Source organism: Osmerus eperlanus, chromosome 1 (assembly GCF_963692335.1).
Source record: "Osmerus eperlanus chromosome 1, fOsmEpe2.1, whole genome shotgun sequence".
Taxonomy (NCBI): Eukaryota; Metazoa; Chordata; class Actinopteri; order Osmeriformes; family Osmeridae; genus Osmerus; species Osmerus eperlanus.
In genome coordinates, this window is record NC_085018.1 from 6,164,278 (window position 1) to 6,191,755 (window position 27,478).

A 27,478-nucleotide genomic window follows, 5' to 3' on the forward strand; every position below is an offset into this window, starting at 1 on the left:
ATGTTCACGACTGCTACCAATAGTCTGGATGAGCTCACAGAGGCTGTGACATCATACATAAGCTTCTGTGAGGACTGCTGTATACCAACACGCACCAGGGTAGGCTACAACAACGACAAACCCTGGTTTACAGCTAAACTCAGAAGGTTGAGGTCAGAGAAAGAGGCCGCGTTTAGGAGTGGGGACAAAGACGGTTTCAAGGAGTTGAAGAACAGGTTTAGCAAGGCGGTGAGGGAGGCTAAACGACTGTACTCGGAGACTAAAACACCAGTTCTCTGCAAACGACTCTGCTTCTGTCTGGACAGGGCTCAGGCAGATTACCAACTACAAGCCCAGAGCCCCCCACTCCACTAACGACTCCCGCCTGGCCAACGACCTGAATGAGTTCTACTGCAGATTTGAAAGACAATTGGACAGTCCTGAACTACCCCTTCCCACCCAGGAGGCCTCCCACCTCCCCCCCCTCTACAGTGACGACTCTCTCCATTCAGGAGGGTGAAGTTAACAGACTTTTCAAGAGGCAGAATCCCCGCAAAGCAGCTGGGCCGGACTCTGTCTCTCCAGCCACCCTCAAGCACTGCGCTGACCAGCTGTCTCCGGTGTTTACCTACATCTTTAACACCTCCCTTGAGACATGCTATGTGCTAGCCTGTCTCAAGTCCTCCACCATCATCCCTGTGCCCAAAAAGCCAAGGCCAACAGGACATAATGACTACAGACCCGTCGCCCTGACCTCTGTGGTAATGAAGTCTTTCGAGCGCCTGGTGCTGGCACACCTTAAATCCATCACTGACCCTCTACTGGACCCCCTGCAGTTTGCCTACAGAGCCAACAGGTCTGTGGACGATGCAGTTAACATGGCCCTCCACTTCACCCTACAGCACCTGGACTCCCCAGCATCCTATGCCAGGAACCTGTTTGTGGACTTCAGCTCTGCCTTCATCATCCCCGCCCTGCTTCAGGACAAGCTCTCCCAGCTGAACGTGCCTGATTCCACCTGCAGGTGGATCACAGACTTCCTGTCTGACAGGAAGCAGTGCGTTAAGCTGGGAACACAAGTCTCTGACTCCCGGTCCATCAGCACCGGATCACCTCAGGGCTGCGTCCTTTCTCCTCTGCTCTTCTCCCTGTACACCAACAGTTGCACCTCCAGTCATCCGTCTGTCAAACTCCTGAAGTTTGCGGACGACACCACCCTTATTGGGCTTATCTCTGGTGGAGACAAGTCTGATTATAGGTGGGAAGCGGCCAACCTGGTGACCTGGTGCAGCCAGAACAACTTAGAGCTCAATGCTCTTAAGACAGTGGAGATGGTTGTGGACTTCAGGAGGAACACAGCCCCACTCACCCCCATCACCCTGTGTGACTCCCCAGTCAACACTGTGGAGTCCTTCCGCTTCCTGGGCACTATCCTCTCCCAGGACCTCAAGTGGGAACTGAACATCAGCTCCCTCATGTACTTCCTTCAGCAGCTGAAGAAGTTCAACCTGCCAAAGACAATGATCGTGCACTTCTACTCAGCCATCATTGAGTCCATCCTCACCTCCTCCATCACCGTCTGGTACGCTGCTGCCACTGCCAAGGACAAGAGCAGACTGCAGCGTATCATCCGCACTGCTGAGAAGGTGATTGGCTGCAATCTGCCTACCCTCGAGGACCTGCACACCTCGAGGACCCTGAGGCGAGCGAGGAAGATTATGGCCGACTCCTCCCACCCTGGACACTCCCTGTTTCAGTCACTCCCCTCCGGCTGAAGGCTGCGGTCCATCAGGACCAATACCTCACGCCACAAAAACAGTTTCTTCCCTTCCGCTGTTGGCCTCTTCAACAAGGCCAAGGGACCACACTGACTCTAATGACTTCCTGCTTAAAACACACTGCTTTTTGCACTGCATTACAAAATTGTATCTTGTACATTTGTATTTTTTGTAATATTTGTAATTTACGGCAATTTATATTTTATTTTATTGTATATTTAATTCTATTCTAATCCCACTTAGTACTGCTAGTTTATGTACCCTTAGTATAGACAGTCCACATATTTAAATTTTAGGTCCCTATATGTTTATTGTATGCACCTTCCTGCCAAAGCAAATTCCTTGTCTGTGCAAACTTTCATGGCGAATAAATCCCATTCTGATTATGGCTACAGTATGATTTTGTCGCTACTGTAACAGTTATTAGCAATGCTAACGTCTCCTGTATCTAGCATAGGTAGAATGCTAAATACCTTTCTAAACACATAAACATACTTTACTTAGCAAATTGGGACAAATCATTTTCTGACAATAGCTTGAATAGTATGTAATGTGGGTATTGAGACACATCCTACATTTTTCAGGTATACTTTATAGTATGGTTGGGTATTGGGACGCATCGATGGTAACTCGTGCCCCTCTTTTTCTGTTTTGCATGTGAGATGTTTTTGGTGTTTGTTTTTTGCTGTCCAAATGTTGATTTCTCTGATCATTTATTTTGAGGTCTATTCTTACATAACGATTACGACAGTTTTAGTAAAGCTAGAGACAACATGGAAGGTGAAACGTTTTTGCCTTGCCTTTACTGTCTGAGAGCATGAATTTTCACTGTAAATTCACACAACACCTTACCCACGCTGCCGTGGCACGGTGCACGGTGCACCATCACAGGCACGCCACCTCTTGTCCCGTGTTTGGTAGTGAGAAAGTTGTCAACCCTAATGTGATACGTTTTAGTTGAGTGCGCATCTGTCCGGAACGTTAACATAAATCGTGTTATCGTCGTATTATACACAACAGAACCAACATTTTACAATGTAGCTAGCACTGAGTCACAACAGCTAGCTAATTAGTTGTCCTTTGCTTCGACAGTGTTCAACAGTCTAGTTGCTAGCATGTTGTTAGCCAGCTACGTACTGTAGCTATATTTACTATTTCGCAAATGCCCCGTCAGTGTGAGAGCAAGGATCAGTACGGTAGCAACCAAAACAAAATAATGCGGCAACGACTATATTTTTGTCAACAAGCTACATGTTCATACTCTGTATTATCATCACTAACGTTAAGAATTCCACTCACATGGCTCACATGTTGTGAATCAAAATAAACAACATCGTGCCCGCATGAAGGGGACCTCAACTTTCACAAAATTCATCTTACCGTTCACTTAGCTCTAGTCTTAATTTCAAGGCCAATTTACGTTATTATTCCCAATAGTGTCTATAGTTCAGAAGCAGACGACATAGCAGTATATTCAATGTGCTTATTACTAAGGGGAAATAACTACGACATTTCCAGCACTGCTACAGTAGCTAGCTAGCTAAATAATAATACGTTCCTTCTTTGGTCAGCTGACAATCAGCTTTCGTTTTTTCAACTAGATCTGTGGAGTGTGACAACTTCCTTTTCACGTTGCAGACGTTCTTCTTCCGCGATGGTGTGAATGTATGGAACTTGTGTTTACAAAAAAAAGTAGTGTTTGGTCGTGTTAACCTAATACGTCTATGCTATGGTGTCACCACATATCATCTTTAAGCGTTAACCTTACAAAGATTATGGAACGCCAACTGTGCCAAAACGTCTGAATTGACGTTCGTGTACAGACGTGACATTTTATGGAACGCCGATTGTGCCAAAACGTCTGAATTCTCGTTCGTGTACAGACGTTACATTTTAACGTGTACAGGCGTCAATTTTTGACGTCTGTACTATGTTGGTTGGGACCAACATAGCCACCCCCCATTTTGACCTAGTGTCTGCGCTAGGCTGTACGTAGTTCTACTGTGATCATGTGGGCTCTTACGTAGCTATCATTTAGTATTTGGGACAGTCCATTTGTGTGGGGAAGAAAAATTGTGCGGTTTATCCTGTATCACACCAGTCCAGTAGCTAGGTGGCGATGATGCACCTATACCTTGTTTGCTAACCGCCATTAAAAGAACCAAAGAAGAAGAGGAACACGTTGTGTGTGATTTCGAATTCTGGTGGAGGCAAATAGCAGAAAATGAGACCACAAACTTTCGGAACTTTTGAAGCATGTACCCGACATTTGTCTTCAGATGACCAGGATTCTATACAGACTGTTCTAACCAGGTAAGCTATCAATTAGCAACGTTAAGCCAAGTTACTTGTTTTGTATAGTTGTTTGGCTAGTCCTGTCCTCCTGGGCTCCTGACTTCTCATCAACACACTTAGTGCTAACTAACTCTTAAATAATGAGCAACTTCAAATTTACGCCGCTAAACTAGACCTTATAAGACTTTGAATATTGCGTTACTGAATGCAGTTATGTTACTGAAGCCAGCAATCTTAAACAGTTGTTTAACAAGTTTTGTTGTAGTTAGCCTACCACTCGTCATCACACTTGTAGTGCTAACTCTTTAATAATGAGCAAGCTCAAATTAACGCCGTTAAACTAGACCTTATAAGGCTTTGAATATTGCGTTACTGAATGCGGTTATGTTACTGAAGCCAGCATCTCAGTTGTTTAACAAGCTTTGTTGTAGTTAGCCTACCACTAATATATTTTGTCATGCTAACAGGTTGGAGATCATGGCGACGAGCGTTCGCTGGAGCAGAGGGCGACTGCTTCAATCTGAAGTGGTTGATGAAATGCTTTTGCTCAGCGAGTTAATTCGGGAAGCCAACGATCAGCAACAACAACGTGGTAATGTACTCGTCATATTTAAACATGATCTGAAGAAGCAAGATTCAAAACACGATGCCTCTAACATTTGTCTCTTGAACTGCAGTTGCTCCTGGTTTCACCGTACCTCGAATGGGAGGACAGACTGAAGGAAGGCCGGTTTACCAAATCGCCCAAGAGCAGTTGCAGATGTTGTTGTCCTAACTTCTCTGCTAAACAGATTGCGGAGATCTTGGGTGTCTACAGTGAACCGACGGTTAAGGTATGTGTCAATTGAAGGACTAGTTCAGGAGAGATCTAAATAATGTCACCCCCTTCTCACTGAGCCATACACAATTTTGTTTTTCTTTACAAAGAACATGAAACACTGCAGAATTACCCGTTCTATACATTTCATAAATAAATTGATATACTGTGATAGCTAGAACTCTTAAATATCCCATATCTTTGGAGAAAAAAACTGTCACGCGCATGTACCACATAGCTGCCTTGTCATTGTTCCTAAAGTTCTAATATGTATACATTGTCTTCCATAGACAGTACATACAATTTCTCTTTTAGAGGTCGCTACACAGACCAGATGATGCACTTGATCTGAAGGTGCTGCTATTCGGAGTATGTCCCACAGGCTTCGGAGGAGAACATATCGAGTGGCAGGGTCAAATTCGTTGTGGCATCTTGATGGCAACCACAAGCTCATAAAGTAAGTGGCTTGTTTTACTGTGATTCGTTAATTTGCCCTAACTGTGTCCCTAGCAAATGACAAGCTGATTTTATGAGTTTTGAATTTAAAATAAGATTTTCAGCTTCACATGAATGCAATAGAGGTTAGGACTTTTCTTTCTGTTAAACGCCCAACATGTTGCACAGAAATGTATACAAATCATTTTAGCTGCATTCAAGCCATTCATATTTTTTTGTTATTTATAAAATAAGATGTGCAAGTGAAATCTTTTATTTTCCCTTCCTTCATCTCTTAGGTGGAGTATTGTAATCCATGGAGGAATCGATGGGTTCAGCCGACTGGTGGTTTTCCTGAAGGCTTCTAACAACAACAGAAGTGACATTGTAATGGACCTGTTTTCGGAAGCAGTCGCCCAGTTTGGTGTCCCATCCAGAGTCAGATGTGACTATGGAGGGGAAAACAACGCCATTTGTCTCTTCATGGATGTCTTCCGAGGATCAACCCGAGGGAGCACTCATAATCAATGCATTGAAAGACTGTGGGGCGATGTCTGGAGAGGCGTGACAAAAAAACGCAAGGTCCTACGTAGTGTGGTCAGGTCTGTTGAGTTTATCATCGACAGGAAGTTCCCAGCCCTACAGGACACCTACCACACACGATGCCTCAGGAAAGCTGGCAGGATTCTAAAAGACTGCTACCACCCATCTTTCAGTCTCTACCCCGCTGCCTTCTGAACAACAGTTTCTAACCAAGGGCCAGCAGGCTTCTGAATGAACATTTACATGGACATTTCTCACTAGCCACCTTACATTGATGCATTTCTCACTATTCACTTTACACACTGTCACTTTCAGCTACTGGTTGCACTATCAGCAATATTACACTAACTGTACCCCACTTGTCTTAGGTTAGTATAGGTCTAAGGTTAGTATAGGTCATTATCTGTATTAGAGGTCTAATATATTGTATACTATTGTGTATATTTAGGAGGTTTATAATTTATTATCATTTTTCTTTTGTCTTATCATAGATGTAATCTAAGTACTTAATATGTTATGCCAGGTTGCTTTGCATTGTCTTGTCCCAAAAATGTCAGTGCCCAGTCTGACGTGTTCTGTGTACCTGACAAAAAGACTTGAAACGGATGTCTACCACTCCTTGTTTACATATCTATATAGAAAATGAAGGAATCATTATTGCCAACAACGAAAGGCATCTTTGGGCTCTTCACTTCGTTTACCTGCCTCGTATAAAACGTGACCTGAGGACTGCCAGATACATGTCACCATATCAAATTTTTGTGCAAGGCTGTCTGACACAACAGTTGCAACATCACACTGGTATCCAAGGTATATTTGGAGCAGCCAGTTCCAGGGGGTGGCTGACCAGGGGGCGGCTGCACTTGCCTTTGACTGGCTACAAAGAGTTGTGGTTCCCCTAAACCAATTTCAACCAAGTGACGAACAGTTGGAACACCTCAGGCAACACACATCATTTGGGTGGAGATAGAGACAGTTTGGGAACTGATCAGGGGCCTGTACTACGAATCAAGATTTGCTGTTAGCGAGGTAACTTCAGGTCCAACCCAGGGTTTTCTGTACTACGACGGTGGATCACTTGTTACCGGGGTAGGTCGCCATGGTAACACATGCTGAACGGCTAACCTGGTCGGGAGCAGGTTAAGTTGGAGATCAGAGATCAACCGGTATAAAAGCCCCGCCCACTAACTCATTCTTGAGGATAATGCCGTCACCGTTCATAGAATATCCTGTGGAGCTTGGTGCGCGGATAGTGAGGTGCGCTCAGAAGAGTAAGAACATTTAGAGACCGACAAAACCCTTTCGCATTCCCTCATGAGTATCTTTATGAAAGATATAGATTCTCAGCAGAGGGAATTACGTATCTTTGCCAGCTGCTTGAGCCGTATGTTGCCAATGCGACACATCGAAGCCGTGCGCTCACAGTCCCACTATAGCGTTTCGTTATTTCGCTACCTACTTTTATAGTGTGGGTGATGCGGAGAACCTGAGCAAGAACACGGTCTGCCGTGCAATTTGCAAAGGATTTTCTTCAATGGCTGTTGCCACCATATTCTGATTAATGGAGTGATGAAAAAGAGATATCCAAAGTGCCCTTTGTAAAACCTTTGGACTCTAATATCTTGACAAAATGAAACGGATTTTCATTCTGTCTTCATGCAATGTTCTGATTTCCGTTCTGGAAATGTATTCAAATGATATCATATTTTACAACTTAATGCATCATTTGCTCATTTAAACATACATTTACAGGAAACTAGTAATGAAAACAATATTTGACCTAATATTAGTTATCAACTGGGGAGGTTTCATGTTGATGTGTTATCCCTGGGGTGTCTCCCCTTAACCCATTCTGTTGTCCTTGGGTTGCTTTGAGCCTTTTTCTAATCATTTCCATATCAGAAATGTGTTTCTTTCAACCAAAACATTTCAAACCATAAAGAACAATGTGTATGGTACCATACAATGCTCTTCACAAGTTAAATAAATGATAATTTCACTACTTTCATTGAATTTGGATGTTTCATTCACTTTTATAGCATTTTTCAAAAAGAATAAATAGGACATTGAAAGAAAGAAATGGTGAAAACCCCCACAAAAGACTCAAAATGCACAACAAAAAAAGCCACAAAAAGGTATAAAAAGACCAAAATGTAGAACAAAGTTTAACAAATACATCCTTATGTGTTCTCCCTTCCCTAGGAACACAGAAACACCAGCCTTGTTTTTTTTTAATTAAAAGCCTCTTATACTCTATATCGAGCTCCAGGGTTCTTTTATACAGGGCCCTCACATTGTCTGCTCCAACCTGAAACAAAGAACATTGTCCCTTTGCAAGGCACACTTGGAGAAAGTTGAAGGTGTCCATTTGACTACTGTGTTTCAAGGTTCATTGCTTATAATTTGTGTCTGTCTTGGCCTTGAAGTGGAGGCCTATAGGCTCAGGGGGAGGAAGACGTTCCTTTAACACCGCAATTTAATCAATTGAGTCATATTTGAAATGAGCACTGTAAGGACTTGTGTCTCATGTTCAGACCACCACCATTAGCAAGTCATTACAGACACTTCAATCACAGCCACACGTTCACACACTCTCACCATCTGTGTTGCAAGTGGTAAATAAAACTCAAAAGTGTACCCCCAAAATGCTGTCTGAGCAGGCAGTCACAGTTTCCTGATCATCTAGGACCTCCACTTGAGAAAGTAAATGGCATATTTGATCAATATTCAGCAACCACATATGGCATACATACTGGCGTATGACTATTAGTTTCACTGTTACCTCTGTATGGCACAGTGGGACAACAATGGGTGGTGGCAGCAACACCACTGTATTTCCTGTCACTGCAGAGAACAGTAATACATTTCACTCCTACAATATTCATAAATAATTGTTGAATGAACATGGTCACATAGACCACATAGATAGTCACATACTTGAAACATACATATGCTTGGGTTTCCGAGCTGCTGCCACCAGGGTCTGAAGAAATGCCCCCTTCCACTCCTTCCATCATGGGGTGACCCTGATAGCTGGAGAGGGCCAGCTCCTCAGCAGGAGTGAAGTCCTGTGGAGGAGGCCCCCCCCCCCCAGTTTTCATGCCTTATTTTTCTTCCTGTTGGCTGCAAGCAATTTCATTGTTCTATAGGCCCTTTGTAGCTATACCAATATCCTACAAAAGGGACTGACTCAGGCAATTCAGCCTTGTACTTGTTAGCCTTAAAATATGTGCAAGTAGGTATTGCCTACTGCTACTTACCGTTTTGAATTATGGTTATATATTTATTTTTTATTTGCTCCCACGATCGTTTGCCACTGCCAGGGTTGCAACTAAAATAATACAGCAACAAAAGTTTAACGTTATGGAATGCACACGTGTAATTATGGTCACTGATATTGATATCTTGTGCCTGGGGCACAAGATATCAATAAGTCATGTAGCTTACGCATTTACAGCGTCTGCTATTTTCTGCCAGCTTGGCAGCAGCGACTTTGTTGATTTTTGTCTGTATTATATGTCTGTATTCCTGATATGTTTGTATTACAATATTTCACGCAGGAGGAGTAGACAAAGTTTGGAAGATTATTGTCGGCTCCTCCTGCGTGAAATGTGCGGCTCTTGTTTTGTCCATGTTTGCGATTGGACATACGGTGCAAACACCGCCCCTTTATGTGAACGCGCACGTCTCTAGATTGGAAAGATCTGGGTTGAGTTAGAGAGTTGATAACCGCCGTCGTGATACCACTTATCGTGATTGCGATTGTTACGCTTCGCGTAGCCGGGTAACTGAAAGTGATCCAGAGCATGTTGATCTTGATTCGTAGTACAGGCCCCAGGTCCTCAATGTCCTGTCTTAACCCTTGTGTTATCTTCGGGTCATTCTGACCCATCAGTCATTGTGACCCACTGTCGTATTGCGACAAATTTACCTCATACAAAAACAAAGTGAAGCATTTTCTTTTAACTGTCGGGCTGTCTCAGACCCCCCACATTGCAATGGTTAAAAGAAAATTATTTTTATTTGTTTTTGTATTGGGTGAAATTGGGTAAACACAACGATGGTTCGTTGTGAACCTTTGGGTCATGTGACCCGAAGGCAGCACGAGGGTTAAATACAGTGCACACACATAATTTAACTGTTGCAATCACATTGTCAATAGGCCTTGGAATGAGTAAGCGGTCTAAATCACGTCAATGTAATAAAGATGAGCAGACCAAATACAATTTTGTGTGTTTAATGTTTTTGCATTATGTAACTGAAAATAGGATGCATGTAGGACGAACAATATTCAGCCCTCCCAACGGATCAGCAGATCACATACATAACAAATTCTAAGATGAGTATCACGCCTTTGAAATCCATATATTTAAACAGAACAAAACACGTGTTCATGTAAAATAAAATTAATTTATGACTACATTTAGCCCTCCCCAAACTGATCCGCAGAACCTATTCTAACTTATTCCAAGCTACACCTTTTTAAGTTGTAATAAGTCTGGCCCACAGGTAAGTATAGCACCAGCGCGCACATGTTTGCCTTTGGGAACCTGGCCAGTCCATGTTCTGGGTAGAGAAAGGCGAGCTCTGGCTGTACCGGAAATATGTACATGTTATAATCATAATAATAACTAGAGAGGGTACAATTTCTGGGGAAATTGTAGGGTGTGCTCGCTTGCAGGTGGGTCCGTCCCCTTAAGTTTTTCCCATCTAGTGATATTTTCAAGCATTTAGCTTACTCAAGAACCCCCTTTGAAACAAGCTACTGTAACAACGTTGTCACCGGCAGTATTTCAGATGGAATCGCGATTCAAACAGTACCGTCTGCTAACTGAAAATATGCCCCTAAAAACGTAAACAAGTTTGACATGGGGAAATGGCTAATTCAAAAGAAGTTTGCTACGAGCAAGCTAGCTGCTGTTGCTAGCCAAACATCACTGAGAGGATTGTTTGAAAGCGCCAGAAATGAGAATGTTTTTTTTAACATAAAGTTTAGGCTGTGGCATTGAAGACAGCGACGCACCACACAAGCTTGAGTTTAAATACATTATTTAATGTTACGTTACTTACTGTACATGCAAGTCTTGATTTGGTTAAATGTACATGTGCTGCTAGTACACCACAGCACGATACTCGCTGTGCAACTGCACATCAATCTATGCGTCGTTGCTAACATGTGCTGACAGGGTGACGTAGCTAGCACTGAGTACCCTTCGTTGACTAAAGGCACTTTTTGCCACAAAAACGTTGTAACCTCCTAAACCGTGCAACGGAACGTAAATAAAAATACAAGCAACGCAATCGAGACCAAGACGAACATTTTGACACAGGCGTTGTCTATGTAGTCCAAATATTGACTGATCCTTAGGGGGGCGAAAATAAACAATAACTAGAGAGGGTACAATTTCTGTGGAAATTGTAGGGTGTGCTTGCTTGCGTCGGTTGCAGGTAGGTCCGTCCCCTTAAGTTTTTCTCTTGTAGTGACATTTTTCAAGCATTTAGCCTACTCATATTGCGTAATTCATTAAGAACCCCCTTTGAAACAAGCTACTGTAACAACGTTGTCACCGGCAGTATTTCAGATGGAATCGCGATTCAAACAGTACCATCTGCTAACTGAAAATATGCCCCCAAAAACGTAAATAAGCTTGACATCTATTTAGGGAGAATTGGCTAATTCAAAAGAGATTTGCTACGAGCAAGCTAGTTGCGGTGGCTAGCCAAACTTCACTGAGTGAGGGGATTGTTTGAAAGCGCCGGAAATGAGAATGTTTCTTTTGACATAAAGTTTAGGCTGTGGCACTGAAGCCAGCGACACACCACACAAGCTTGAGTTTAAATACATTATTTAATGTTACATTACTTACTGTACATGCAAGTCTTGATTTGCTTAAATGTACATGTATGATGCTGCTAGTACACCACACCACGGCACGATACTCACTGTGCAACATCACATCTATGCACGTTGTATCCATGCGTCGTTGCTAACGTGTGCTGACGTTGTGACGTAGGCTAGCACTGATACCCTTTGTTGACACAAGGCACTTTTGCCACAAAAACTTAAGTTCAGTCTAAATCGTGCAACGGAACGTAAATCCCAAAAGAAGCAACGCAATCGTGACCAAGACGAACATTTTGACACCGACGTTGTCTATGTAGTCCAAATATTGACTGATTCTTAGGGGGGCGAAAATAAACAATAAAAATAATAATAAATATATATGTGAGAGAACAATGGTTGTGCCCGCCGAAGGCGTGAGCACACCCAACTAGAAAAGGCTGTTCCTGCGAAACAGCAGTGAGAATGCTGAATGGGGATAGCTGACCATGCTAAAAAAGCTGAAAATAGTGAAAATTTAGTAGAAGGTTATAAGCTGAAGCTTCAAAGCGCCCGAAAGGTATTTTTGAAAGGGGCAGGAGCTGGACAAAGGCAAGGCCGGATTAACCATTAGGGCAACTGGGCACTTGCCCAGGGGCACATGACATCTAAGGGGCCCTTGACAATGTCTACTAAAATGTTATATCACGTTATGAACGCAGTCCTAACTTTCCTTAATGTGAGTACTTTATTGCAACTCGTTCGATCAAAATATTATGTTAAATCACGTCAAAAACAGTGTTTGTGTAGTCTAGTAGCCAGTGCCGCCGCTCCCATAACGCGCACTACGCGCTGTGCGTAGGGCACCAACTCCTGAGGGCGCACCAAAAATTAGCCAAATGAAAAATCTTCATAGTTATAATACTTATAATGCCGATATTATTTTAGTATAGAAATATTAGGCACGTATATTACAAAACAGGCAGAACAAGAGATATAGCCTATTTAAATGCTCAAAAAAAGTTACGATGGTGCCACCCCCCCAAAAAAAACAAATACACACTCAACTTCCCAAGCTCGCTGTGGGTGCCCTTCCCTATCTCAGTGGTCTGACGAACTTTGACAACAGGCTAGGTCAACTTTTCTAAAATGGTAAAAGATAACAGGAGTCAGGGGAAGAAAAAAAGAAAGAAAGAGACTGCGAGATGATGCCCGTGCATCACTTTCAGGTAAGCCCATGTTTAATCATTGTTAAATACGGGAAATGTGCTGCTAATTTAATGGTTAGCCTATGCATAATCCTCAAACTAGCTGACGTTATTGTTAATGTTAGCACACTCAAATATGTTTTAACTTAGGTGCAAGCTAAATTGAGATGTTACTGTTAAACATTATCTATGCATTTTACAAGTAACTGATGCCAGCTAGCTGTTACTTTACATTCTATGATGCTTTTATATTCGATTTATCAAATAGTTTTTAAATGAGTAATAAAGGTGGAGAGCTCCTTGGCTAAACCAGGCTAAGAAACACAAGGTACAAGGCCCCAAAAATTCGTTAATTAATTTTTATTTTTGAAATCGTAACTTGCATCACATCAAACACAGGTGGGGGGGCCTTGAGCCTTGTTGCCCAGGGCACAGAAAATTGTTAATCCGGCCCTTGACGAAGGCATAAAACTACAGAAAAGAGAAGAACAATGCAAAAAGTGAAATAATTCAGAAGAATTTGAAAATTTAGTAGAAAGTCATTTGCTCAGGTTTCAAAAGGTCTGAAATGTATTTTAGAGAGGACCTGGAGCTAACTGATTAAAATGCTGCTGCAAAAAAAGTTGAACTATTGTGGGTAGTAAATAAGATCATGCTACATCTAACCAGCGGATCATCTTGCAAGTGTGTCAAAGTGGTATTTTTACAGACTGTATTAACACCGTAGGCGTGAATAATGCATGCATCGTGATTGTCGTCCATCTGTAGCCGAAGCTAAGCTAGAGAGAGGATGCAATGGGAGACTTTCTACAGTAAGCCATATCTACTGCTTCAAATTGAAAACGGAGACCATCTTTTGATTAAAGACAAGTTCCTTAACCTATGTTGTCAATATCGCCAATAAAAAGTAAATACTCTTCAGTTACGAAGCATTTGTTTGTAGCTAGGTAACGAATATTATGTCTGGAAAAACGTAGCTAGCTATGTGACCTGGTTTCGCCGTATGATGACAGTCGTAGTGTCACTAGAATGGCCATAACAAAAGATCATATTTCAAATCTGTCTGCTGTTCTACATTGGCCACACAATATATATATATATAAATATATATATATATTAGTGGTGGGCCGTTATCGGCGTTAACGCGCTGCGACTCTTATCGGCGATAAAAAAAATATCGCCGTTAATCTATTCTCAAAGTTGGGTTGGGAGCTGGGTCTATACTACGCAAGCTATGATGACTTTTACCTTGATATTTTAGCGCGGATGTATACCTAGCCGAATTGCACTGTAGGGGGTGAGACCGAGTCTTCGAACCTGTGTGTATGCCTTGTGTATGAAATTATCACATCAAACGTGACGTGCTAACATGGATGCAGCTATGAAGCCGCCTGGTTTGCTTCAGGGAAAATGTATTTTTAAGAAGCTTCCCAATGGAAACCTCGACAAGACTAAGGTTGTTTGCACCTTGTGCTATGCGGAATTAGTTTACTGTAGGAGTTCTTCCAGTCTCAAATACCACCGAAACGCAAAGCATCCCTTAGCTAATGCGGAAGATGCCGGGCCAAGCACTGATGTAGCGCAGGGGAAGAGTCGTCGTCAAACTACGATGTTTGAGTGCAACCGAGGCAAGCCCGTCAGCACAGCTCTATCAGCCAAGCTAACTAATCTAATAAACAGTTAATAAACACAAGTACATCTTATTGAACATCATTTATTTTCATCACCAATTATCATAGTAGAACAGCTTTCTCAAGCAGTTTGTGATGCATTTTGGAGATGAGCTCCTGGTCTAATGCGCCACCTGGCTTGAGAAACCCGTTCTCAAAGACTTACTTTTAGTCATTATTTGGGTAGCACACATATTCTGAATGCCTTCGGTGGAATTCAAATGAGCCATTTTAATCTAGATTAATCTAGATTAACGCCAAGATTACAGTGAGATTAATCTAGATTAAAAAAATTAATCTATGCCCACCTCTAACATGGCCTGTATCTTGTATCGAAAGTGCTCGAAAATTAGCTCGTCTAATGTATGGTGGACTGAGAACATTTATGGAAGCAAATCGTTACCAAAATTCAAATGCAAATGCATTTCCAGAAATGCATTTGCATTTTAAGAATGTGGCTGCATTATTTGACTCATAAATGAAATTAGTAATCAATCATCCTATTTGCATTTTAATTTTCTTCTTCAAGAGTGCTCAAACTTTCACTTAATTAAAATGAAAAAGAAGTAGACATTTGAGATTTAATTTTCAAAACATGCCCCAGCAAATAGATACCAAAATTCAATTTGAAATGTAAAATTTGAAAATTAATTAATTAATTAAAATTAATTTCCAGAAATGCATTTTCATTTTAAGAACGTGGCTGCAAAATCGTGACCACAATTCAAATTCAAATGCATTTCCAGAAATGCATTTTCATTTTAAGAACGTGGCTGCAAAATCGTGACCACAATTCAAATTCAAATGCATTTCCAGAAATGCATTTTCATTTTAAGAACGTGGCTGTAAAATCGTGACCACAATTCAAATTCAAATGCATTTGCAGAAATGCAAAATGAACGAAAAAGCATTCTGAGCGGCGCAGCAGAGTGACGTCAGTAGCCGCTCTTCTTCAGCTCCCTGCTGACCGAGCTACCCATCTTGTTCGGTAGGGAGCGGTGTGCACATCTGCATTGCATTACATTGCAAATGTGCCGGGAAATTGATTGAATTGCCGGGTCTTTAAAGGACGCATCACAGACAACTTGATGTCAAACAATGAATAAAACAGTGGCAGAGCTACTATTAATGTGTAAATCTGTGACGGCAGAGTATGCAGCCAAGCTCTCTATGACTTGTTCTACTCGGTCACGGGCATCAGACTCAGATATATTATTAGATTCTACCTGTTCAGCTAATTCTAACAGTGTTTGCACAATTTGAGGGAGCGCCATGGTCTGTGATGCGTCCTCTAAAGCAGCGGTCCCCAACCTTTTTTGTGCCACGGACCGCTTTCATGTAAGACATATTTCACGGACCGGCAGAACGGACTGGGAGGAAAGATAGGCCCTGGACAGCTGCGCTGCTAATGCATGTACATTCTGGGTTTGATGTGATCCTAGTTAGTGACTTCCACACCTAATGCGAGCGCGCGGAGCGCGCGAGAAAAATAGTTTAGCTGATTTGAGCGAAAAATAGTTTTTTGAGTTTTATGTAAAATAAACAGCCGTTTTTTCAATTGACCCATCTTTAAGTTTCTTAGCCTGGTTTTCCATCGTTATATTGTTACTAGCTAGCTTTCGATGTGTCAGTCCCACTGTTGTGTGTGACTATAAGCTACAACAGTGACACCCGAAGTGCGTTCCTTATATCCAGTTCAGGCCTATTCCAAAATTTTGTTTGATTGCTGTCACGGCAGAAAATCCCGCTTGATGTTGGAAATGGAAGCAGGGTTTTCAGTGCTTTAGTGGCGATCTCAGGATAGCCTTCATCCAAAACACCGATAGAGTTTTTGTCTCAAACAGGCTTCATTGAGTGGTAACTATCACTTGTCATGTGTCAAGAGGAAGAGACGCGCATGATACCGTTCAATAAAGCCCACAAACTTGCTAAGAAATTAGTAAACACACGTCTTTGCAGAGCTTTTTTGCTCAGGGGAAAAGGCCCGCGGAGAAGGAGAGAATCAGGTCATTTTTCAGAATAAAACGTCTTTCAGACTCTGATAATCAATTAAAAGGAAATAATGTTATAAATTCTTTTTTGTGCAGCCCGGTACGAAATGACTCACGGACCGGTACCGGTCCGCGGACCGGTGGGCACCGGTTGGGGAACGCTGCTCTAAAGACCCGGCAATTCAATCAATTTCCCGGCACATTTGCAATGTAATGCAATGCAGATGTGCACACCGCCCCCTAACGAACAAGATGGATAGCTCGGTCAGCAGGGAGCTGAAGAAGAGCGGCTACTGACGTCACTCTGCTGCGCCGCTCAGAATGCTTTTTCGTTCATTTTGCATTTCTGCAAATGCATTTGAATTTGAATTGTGGTCACGATTTTACAGCCACGTTCTTAAAATGAAAATGCATTTCTGGAAATGCATTTGAATTTGAATTGCATGTTTTGAAAATTAAATCTCAAATGTCTATTTCTTTTTCATTTTAATTAAGTGAAATATTGAGCACTCTTGAAGAAGAAAATTAAAATGCAAATAGGATGATTGATTACTAATTTCATTTATGAGTCAAATAATGCAGCCACATTCTTAAAATGGAAATGCATTTTCATTTGAATTTTGGTAACAATTTGCTTCCATACATATTTGTTAGTCAAAGCAGAGCGAGCGGATGTCGTGGGAGAATTCCTACTGTGTTAGATTTACTGCTTCAAATTGAAAACGGAGAAGATATTTAGAGTAAAGACAATTTACTTAACATCTGTGTTCAATATCGTCAATTAAAAGTAAAAACTTTCCAGTTACGAAGCGTTTGTTCGTAGGATTAACGCCAGCTGCAGCAAACCCCAGCCCCGGTTTGGCTGTTCGTGACGGTCAGCTATGACAGTCTTGAGCCTCGATTTTGCAGATTTCTGTGAAACTTGCTAAAATAAAAACGATCTAGCTAGATTATGTACACTTTAAGCTCAATGTACATACCTTGTTTGGCCAATTTGGTCGATTGTGGAAAATAAATCGAAACGTTTTTAGTTATGGAGAGCCATCGCGCTAGCTCGATTATAAGAGAGAATAACAGAAATGTAGCTAGAATCCACACCTCAAACAAGTTAACCTAGACGCAAAACTGTACGTCCAATACAAAAAATAATGATATTTTCCGTGACCCAAGACTCTGCCGAAACCAGAGATATCCTTTATATGTCTGTGCGGTCAGAAATACAACTCTACCGGCAGTTTCAAAAACGTGTACCCAATTCTGCTTTCATGGTGCGTGTCTGTTTGGTTGCCACGATGATGGCGCAGCTGTGATAGCTAACGAGCTAGGCAGAGAGAAAAACGAACATTTACCTAGCATCCACACCTCAAACAAGTTGACCTAGACGCAAAACTACACGTCCAATCAAATTGGGATATTTTACGAGATCCAAGACTCTGCCGAAACTAGAGATGTCCTTTATATGTCTGTGCGGTCAGAAATATGTCTCTACCGGCAGTTTCGAAATCGTCTTCCTTCTTGCTTTCTCTGACGGATTTTACCCACCTCTCCATTGAAGTTAGTGAGAGAATTTGAAAGGCTGCTCTCGCTTCAAGGCTCATAGCTGAAAATCTGTAAATGTGAGCTCTTTATTAGTTACATTGGCTGAAAGAGGATACTCTTTCCTACATTTTAAGGTATAACTTGTTTCTGTAAGTTAAACTATATGAAAGTTAGAGGAATTTGTTTGACAATTTAGTTGAATATCAGAAAAAGAGCAGGCAGCAGTGTGCCACTCTGCTTGCTGCTCATTCATAAAAATCAAGAAGGAGCAAACATTTTAATGTATTTCAAACTGTCATAATTCAAAATTGGCTGAATATTTGAAAAAGCTGAATCATTTGGGAATAGCTGAATGTCTTGTGAACATTTTAAAGGTTGAATGGTGTCTCTAGCTGAAAGTATGCTGAAGTAGTTTGAAAGAGGAGGAAACTTTTTAATGATTTGAAAGGATTTACCATTACTTTTAATGGGAGAATAATTTGCACAAAAACCTTAATGTCTTAAAAAGTATAAAAGTGAGAAATACCAAAAGTCATTGCCAACATCTCCTGGAGGAGCTGAACGTTTTGATACAAAAATTGTAGGAATCGGTGAAAGTATGCAGGACTAGTTAAAGGCCAAAAAACCTACGGAAGAACTAAGAAGTTGGAACTAGAAAGGCATTTCCTGCTGAAAATGCGTTGGAATGCTGAAAGATGAAATTATTTTTCTTAAATTGCAGAAAATACAGAAATGAGAAAATACCCGCAAGCTGAAATGAATGTCAAATGTGTGAGTCACACAAAAGAGGCAGTGTGGAAACTGAACTGCATCATCTAACAACGCTAAGAGCTGAAATACAATGCGGGAGAAGCTGAAAGCTGAACTGTTAAACAGAAGAAGAAGTAGGCCTAGGCTAGCTAGTTATAAAAATAATATTATAGTCTTAACAGCTGAAATTATAGTTGGGATAGTAATAGCAGTAGCAGATGTGTGCATTGAGTGCGTTTACTCGGCTTTCTTAGTAGGATTCAATGTGTTGATTGAATGAAACATACAGCAGTAGGACCGATACAGGAAGACACGGCGACACTTTGTTGCTGAAGGATGATGGTGCAAGTTTTGTCCGTGGAGCATACAACGATTAATAAAAAGAATCATGTAGACGCGCTTATTGAGTAATCGCATAACTAATTACACATGTAAACGGAGTAATCGTATGGCATAAACCGACAATTGCTAGTAATCGGGTTTCTCATGGTCAAGTAAACGCACTCAGTGGCGTAAATAATAGAATAAAACAGTTCCATTAGCAATAGTAGTAAAAGAGATATTACCAGCACTTTGCAGAGTCACCTCTTGTAAATTGTATTAGGTTGAAATACTATCAAACTCTGTCTTGTGACTCCACTAATCAGCTAATACCAATCACCTGCGTGAGACTGAGTGGTGCGTGTCTGTCGTTGCCACGGTGATGGTGCAGCTATGATTGCTAACGCGCTGAGGGCAGAGAATAACAGAAATGTAGCTAGAATCCACACCTCAAACAAGTTAACCTAGACGCAAAACTATTCGTCCAATCCAAAAAATAAGGGTATTTTCCGACACCCAAGACTCTGCCGAAACCAGAGATGTCCTTTATATTTCTGTGCGGTCAGAAATACGACTCTACCGGCAGTTTCAAAATCTTGTTCTTTTTGCTTTCTCTGACGATTTTGTCACCAGATTTGCATTGGTCTCTATGGGGCGAGAGTTGGACTTTGTCTCGCTTTCGTGGGGCTCTGAACAAATGTGTACGTCTGTTGGATTCAACAGACAACTGTCTACGACCAGCACAAAATTAGCTATCTATTGATCCAAAAACGAAGCATGAAGAGCGAAAATTGTGGCAATGCTGGCAAACTAGAAATATTTTTTCAACGACATCCGAAGCTGCCTTCCACTCTAAGCGTTTCAGTCTGCACTCTAGGGTTTCACGTACACACCCATGTAAATCTCAGAAACGGCTTGAAAAAGTCATGAAACATAATCAGTGATATTGCAAAAAGTTGAATAGATATAAAAAAGCTGAATTATTTAAAAATAGTTTAGGGTTTTGTCAACATTTTAAAGTTTAAATGGTGGCTCTAGCTGAAAGATTGAGGAAGAAGAAGGATTTGGAATTTGAAGAAGTTTTAAGAAGTTTGAGAGGATTTGAAAGTAAACTCCATTGGAAAACCATGTTAAAAATATTATGAATATTGATTTATATTAATTCAAGCATAAGAGGTACAAAGCTGAAAAGTCATTGCAGGAATGGCCTGAAACTGCTGAATTTTTTGATAGCTGAACGGTTTTAATAGCTGAAGATTTGAAGGCGCTGAAACGTGCCACGGAAGAAATAGAATAAGAAGAACTAGAAAGGCATTTCCTGCTGAAAATGCGTTGGAATGCTGAAAGATGAAATTATTTTTCTTAAATTGCAGAAAATACAGAAATGAGAAAATACCCGCAAGCTGAAATGAATGTCAAGAAATGTGTGAGTCACACAAAAGAGGCAGTGTGGAAACTGAACTGCATCATCTAACAATGCTAAGAGCTGAAATACAATGCGGGAGAAGCTGAAAGCTGAACTGTTAAAGATCCTGTAAAGTAAATTCCATGTTTTGCTTCTAAGTACTTGTGAAATTAGTTCCTGAAAGCATGTGCAAAGCGCTAAAACTTTGTCACACTGAAATGTGGAGTTAAACCGAAGAACAGTTTCTCTTCCGTTTTAAGATGAGGTTTTAATGGGTGGAGCCAAAAAATGCCCTATCTACGTCATTTCGCCCTATCTACGTCAGATCACTGAATGGCTCCTCCTGCTGTACTGTTATTGTAGCCTACATCAGCTAGCTAGCTAGCTTCAGGATGTCTCCCACCACCCGCAACTGCATCTTCCCTGGATGCAAAAACTTCAGCTGCGCTGCAACACTATTTAATTTCCCTATTGATGAGGAAAGGAAAAATAGGTGGATTGATTTTGTGAAGAGCCACGCTGATGGAAAGCTTCGGATAAACTCCAACAGCCGCCTCTGCCAGGGGCGTCTTAATAGCACTTGAGGCCCCTGGGCTATGGACTTCATTTTTCATTTTTTGAGGCCCCCCACACGCTAATCGCACGAGTTGCTTGTATTGTTATTCCGTTGCACGGTTTAGGCTGAAATTCAGTTTTTGTGGCAAAAAGTGCCTTGTGTCAATGAAGGGAACTCAGTGCTAGCCTACGTCACAACGTCAGCACACGTTAGCAACAACGCATGGATACAACGTGCATTGCTGTTGCACAGCAAGTATCGTATCGTGCCGTGGTGTAATAGGAGCATTATACATTTAAGCAATTCAAGACTTGCATATACAGTAAGTAATGTCACAATGAATTATGTATATAAACTCAAGCTTGTGTGGTGCGTCCCTGTATTCAATGCCACAGCCTAAACTTTATGTCAAAAGAAACGTTTTTAATTTCTGGCGCATTCAAACAATCCCCTCAGTGAAGTTTGGCTAGCAACAGCAGCTAGGCTAGCTTGCTCGTAGCATAATTCAGCTTCTCCACGCAGAGCTCTAGACTGAGACTAAAAAGTCGCGTTTGAGGCCATATTTTCAGTTAGCAGATGGTACCGTTTGAATCGCGATTCCATCTGAAAAATACTGCCAGTGACAACGTTGTTAGAATAGCTTGTCTCAAAGGGGGTTCAGCTTGTTTCATATTAAATGGACCCATCTGCAACCGACGCAAGCAAGCACACCCTACAAATTGTACCCTCTTTAGTTTTTGTTACATTTTGTTACATTTTGTTTAGATAAGGGGGAGGGGGGGGGGGGCTCCCCTCCCTCCCTCCACATACACCACCAGATGCCACTGTAGAGCAGAGTAATGACACCGCGAATACGGACGTTTATCATCATTATTATTATTATTATTATAAGAAGTTGAATAAAGATTCAAAGAACAATACTTGGAATGCTGAAGCAGCATTCCAACAACTAGAAAGTGCATTTCCTGCTGAAAATGCGTTGGAATGCTGAAAGATGAATTATTTGTTTTTAAATTGCCGAAAATAGGCTACAGAATTAGAAAATACCCGCAAGCTGAAAGCTGAAATGAATTTCAAAAATGTGTGAGTCACACAAAAGTGGCAGTGTGGAAGCTAAACTGCATCATCTAACAAAGCTAAGTGCTTAAATACAATGCGGGAGAATACGTTTGAACGTTGTGAAGCAATCGAAGAAATAGTAGAATTTCAAGAGGCAGTGTGGAAGCTGAACTGCATCATCTAACAACGCTAAGAGCTTAAATAGCCTACAATGCGGGAGAAGCTGAAAGCTGAACTGTTAAACTGTAGAAGTAGTATATTCGTTTTAGTAGCTGAAATTATAGTGCTCTTAGTCTTTTAAATGAGACGAGTTGACTGAATAGCTCTGTCTTGTGACTCCACTAATCAGCTAATACAAATCACCTGTGTGAGAGACTGAGTGGTGCGTGTCTGTCGTTGCCATGGTGATGGTGCAGCTATGATTGCTAACGCGCTCAGGGCAGAGAATAACAGAAATGTAGCTAGAATCCACACCTCAAACAAGTTAACTTAGACGCAAAACTATACGTCCAATCCAAAAAATACGGATATTTTCCGAGACCCAAGACTGCCGAAACCAGAGATGTCCTTTATATTTCTGTGCGGTCAGAAATACGACTCTACCGGCAGTTTCAAAATCTTGTTCTTTTTGCTTTCTCTGACGATTTTGTCACCAGATTTGCATTGGTCTCTATGGGGCGAGAGTTGGACTTTGTCTCGCTTTCGTGGGGCTCTGAACAAATGTGTACGTCTGTTGGATTCAACAGACAACTGTCTACGACCAGCACAAAATTAGCTATCTATTGATCCAAAAACGAAGCATGAAGAGCGAAAATTGTGGCAATGCTGGCAAACTAGAAATATTTTTTCAACGACATCCAAAGCTGCCCTCCACTCTAAGCGTTTCAGTCTGCACTCTAAGGTTTCAGTAAACACCCATGTAAATCTCAGAAACGGCTTGAAAAAGTCATGAAACATAATCAGTGATATTGCAAAAAGTTGAATAGATATCAAAAAGCTGAATTATTTAAAAATAGTTTAGGGTTTTGTCAACATTTTAAAGTTTAAATGGTGGCTCTAGCTGAAAGATTGAGGAAAAAGAAGGATTTGGAAGTTGAAGAAGTTTAAAGAAGTTTGAGAGGATTTGAAAGAAAACTCCATTGGAAACCCATGTTAAAAATATTATGAATATTGATTTATATTAATTCAAGCATAAGAGGTACAAAGCTGAAAAGTCATAGCACCCATGGCCTGAAACTGCTGAATTTTTTGATAGCTGAACGGTTTTAATAGCTGAAGATTTGAAGGCGCTGAAAGGTGTCTTGGAAGAAACAGAAGAAGTTGAATAAAGATTCAAAGAACAATACTTGGAATGCTGCTTCAGCATTCCAACAATAAAGAGAAACAGGAAAACAATAGTGAGAATGCTTAACAGCATTCTCACAAATATATATGTGAGAGAACAATGGTTGTGCTCGCCGAAGGCGTGAGCACACCCAATTAAGCCTCTATAGTGCGTAGGCTAATTCATTCCTAGTCAAGTCAATATATTTTGCTGTGTTTTGTGGTGTGTTCGGCCTCCAACAGTAAAAAAAAAAAAAAGCAGAGAACTGATGTTTAAATATACAGTGTATTATGTACACTGCATAATATACTAACCCCCTTGGGTTAGAATATTAAGGTAGGCCTACATAATCTAAATTGGCCAACTTTAGACATTTCATAAACAACGTGTTGAACTTTATGCATAAATATATGTGACTCTGTAGCCTACACATAAGCCTACAATTTGTTTTTCTAGTCAACAAGACAAGCATTTCATGGCAAACTATTCAGTGTCATTCATTTTACGAAAATGATGCACCTCGACTGGGGAACAGGGATGAATGCAACCATAGCCTATAATGACTCCAAGCGCAGAGCATGCAAGGAGATGAGCCAAAGGTGCTGCTCAGGCAATGCAACATAGCGGCATGGAGATTAAATCTGATCACATTTGTTACATACTGTATTTGTTCTTACAGCTGATATGGCCCAGTTTCCCAGACATGGATTAAGCCTAGGCATTTTTCTCTTACTTTTGGACTAGGACTACAGGTTTAATCCATGTCTGGGAAACTGGGCCATTAATAATGTGCGCTCCTTGCTCAGGTTTAATTAATGGCACTCTGTTCCTTGCTCCAATAATTTACAACTCCGTTCAAACATGCTCTGACTAGTGCTGGGTACACACCACAAGATAATCGGGCTGATTTTGGGCCGATTTCCCCCTTCCGACAATCCTAGGTAATGTCCCGACAATCCTAGTTTATGTCCCGATTATCTACAGATTATTTTATCAGATTTTCCCTTGATGTGAGGTGTGTTAAGAGTGGCCGAATTTGCTCGGAAGAACGTCGGAGCCGCTCCGAAATCATGATGTGTGAGGGGAACTCCGAGGACAAACACCACACACTATAGGATCAAAAAGGTTCAATTTAGGATTTTCTTGTCCTCATGTTTGTGGTCTCTCACATTTTAAAAATCTTAAAAGATTAAAAAAAATATTTTTGTGTGTATCCAGCATAACACAGGTCTCTATCCTCTATAGACCTGTCCTGCATGTTTGAGATGTTTCCCTGCTCCAACACACCTGATTCAAATGAATGGGTCGTTATCCATCTCTGCAGAAGCCTGCAGAGATGAATCAGGTGTGTTGGAGCAGGGAAACATCTCAAACATGCAGGACAGGGGTGCCCTGAGGACCAGGGTTGGGAACCACTACTACTGATAGGTTCCCATCCCTATCCTGGGGGAAAAAAACAGACCCTGTACATTTTCATTTACTCTCAATTACATTAAAAGTATTTTGTACATTCCCTGTGTTGGATATTACTTGTATATTGCCATGGGTATTACGTGTTTTATTTCTTGAATAAGGCTACTCTGTGTACTGTCCAGCTGTCTTCAACCCTGTGTATTCCCAACCTGTTTTATTGTAATGTTATTTTGCTTGCTGTTGCGCCACAATTTATCCTTGGGTATACCCATCACATTGACCAGAGGCTCTGCCCTTACTATTTGTGCACTCACACTGCCATCAGGTGGGCATTTTAACAAACTTAAATGTATACCTTTTTCGAAATGTGAATATGATATAGTATACAAACGTAATGATTTTTTCAGTAGCTTACAAAATAGCCTACAGTTGTTGATAATGTCACTGCCAATTTATATTAGCCTATTTCTTAACCTTAATTCAATCAAGATTGGTTGAGTGTGGACAGGTTTTCTCTCTTGCAATGATCGTTATCTGGTTTCCACTCAGAAACAAATGAAGTGGCAGCACCCAATTTTAAACATGTACAGACGTTAAAAACGGCCATGTACAGACGTTAAAAATGGACGTGTACAGACGTAAAAAATTGACGTCTGTACACGTTAAAATGTCACGTCTGTACACGAACGACAATTCAGACGTTTTGGCACAGTTGGCGTTCCATAAAAGATTGCCACGTTAACACGTCAGATAGAATTTCTACATCTTAAAGGCAGGGTAGGCAATTTATTTCAAAAGCATTTTTTGTTGCTGAAATTATCTTCATGTAACGGATGTGTGTTTAGGGCATGAACAGGCACAACTCAATGGGTTTTGTCATTTATTCGCTCCTGCAAAAGACAATGGAACAACAAATTGCCTTTTTCTTCTATTTCTTCTTTGCACCACAGCTTCCCTCAGCATTACAAAATTAGTGTGAGCCTTACACATTCTTAAAATACATACAAAGTACATTACATAATGTATTGAATGCACACTACTAGAAAAACTATATCCAGAAGGGATAACAGTGCCACCTAGAGGGCCAATTAGAAAAGTGTGCGTAGGTGAGCAATTACAGAGATATCTAGAGTTATATACAACAAACAAAGGATAGCGCATGTACCTGCAAAAGACAATGGAACAACAAATTGCCTTTTTCTTCTCTTTCTTCTTTGCACCACAGCTTCCTAAACACGCAAATAAAATATATTTATGCTAAAGTCTGTGGAGAACTAACGTTAGCCACATGTCACAGCTCGCTAGCATAATACATTTGGTGGCTAACAAGTTACAAATATTCATGGTCAGAACAAAGCAACTAGATAACAAATAATCAGAAAGTGATATGCATTAAAAATGATAACAAAACAGATCAGTTTCGGACTAAATTAGGACATTTGTGCAGCAACACTTTTTCACACAGCTTACCCTCAGCATTACAAAATTAGTGTGAGGGATACGGAGTCCTACGGAAGCTTAAAAGGCAGAAGAGACTGAGTGCAGTTCGGAACACTTGCGCGTTAAAGAAATGATGAAAAATAATAGTAAATGCAATCATTCCATGAAATAAAATTCACAAATACAAATTGGAATGAAAAATTAACAAAGTGCATTTTAAACTCTGTTACATTCACATCTTGCAGCAATAAAGCAATCAAATTACAACTGGAGACAGCAAATTATCTAACGTCACTATGGCTGCCTTTGGGAAATGCAGTGGCGCAGCTATGCTACTTGTTATGCAATTTAAAAAAAACTTGTCTTGATCCGGGGAATCCAACGGTACTTTATTTTTGAAAATTGGACATATGGTTCAAAAGTTACGTATGTAAACACACATCCAACTTTTACCCGTTGGTGGCGCTAGAGTGCTTCTACAGGAGACATGAAACCTGGTGAAAAGGATGAGGATGACCATACAGTTCTTGGGGTTGCCATCTCTCTAATAATGCCAGGAATCTCTGTGTGCGTGGCTGTGTTTAGTTTCCTACAATTATCTGGAGAACTGGGCACTCTGCGAATATGCACTCTATGAATAAGTTCATATTTCGCAGGTGTCCTTTTTATAATCCAACAGAGTGCAGATTGACGTTCGGATCAACATTTCCAAAAACAATCCCCATCTTTCATGTGGCTCCCCAGCATCATGGGAACTCATCCCAGCCCCTTCACTCTGATTGGTCCTCTGGTCATCCCTTTCCCCCTCACTGTGACCAAGAGGCAACCTCCGGGGATGAAAAATGAAGCCAATTCACAAGGTGTGTTCGACTTCATGCAGCGCCAGCGGCGCCGACAGCCGGCTGTCTTGAATCTGAGAATGCCATTGGCTGCTTCAAGTCAGCCGGGCTGCAGGAGGCTGTAGACGACGCCGGCGCTGCATGAAGTCGAACGCACCTATTGTTTTCCCGTGACGTCACGTTACAAGGGACACGCCCCTTTGGAGGGCAAAAAAGACTTTCCGCTGACCGCCAACCATAAGAAAGTCATACATTTACTTTGAGTCTGTTGCTTTTGTGTTGCCAAAATACCGGA

At 41.2% G+C, this 27,478-nt stretch overlaps 1 protein-coding gene across 2 annotated transcripts in view; it reads right to left on the reverse strand.

The window, feature by feature from the left end:
* The window catches only part of tpra1 (transmembrane protein, adipocyte asscociated 1), a 208,945-nt gene that overhangs the window by 26,730 nt on the left and 154,737 nt on the right, over positions 1 to 27,478 (reverse strand). Inside the window, exon 2 of one of the 2 annotated variants that reach the window (XM_062456474.1) lies at positions 3,138 to 3,162. The gene's annotated coding sequence lies outside the window, so the exon portion shown is untranslated. Of the gene's footprint in view, positions 1 to 3,137; positions 3,425 to 27,478 lie in introns of those variants that run through there. The other variant, XM_062456482.1, reaches the window with a different exon arrangement.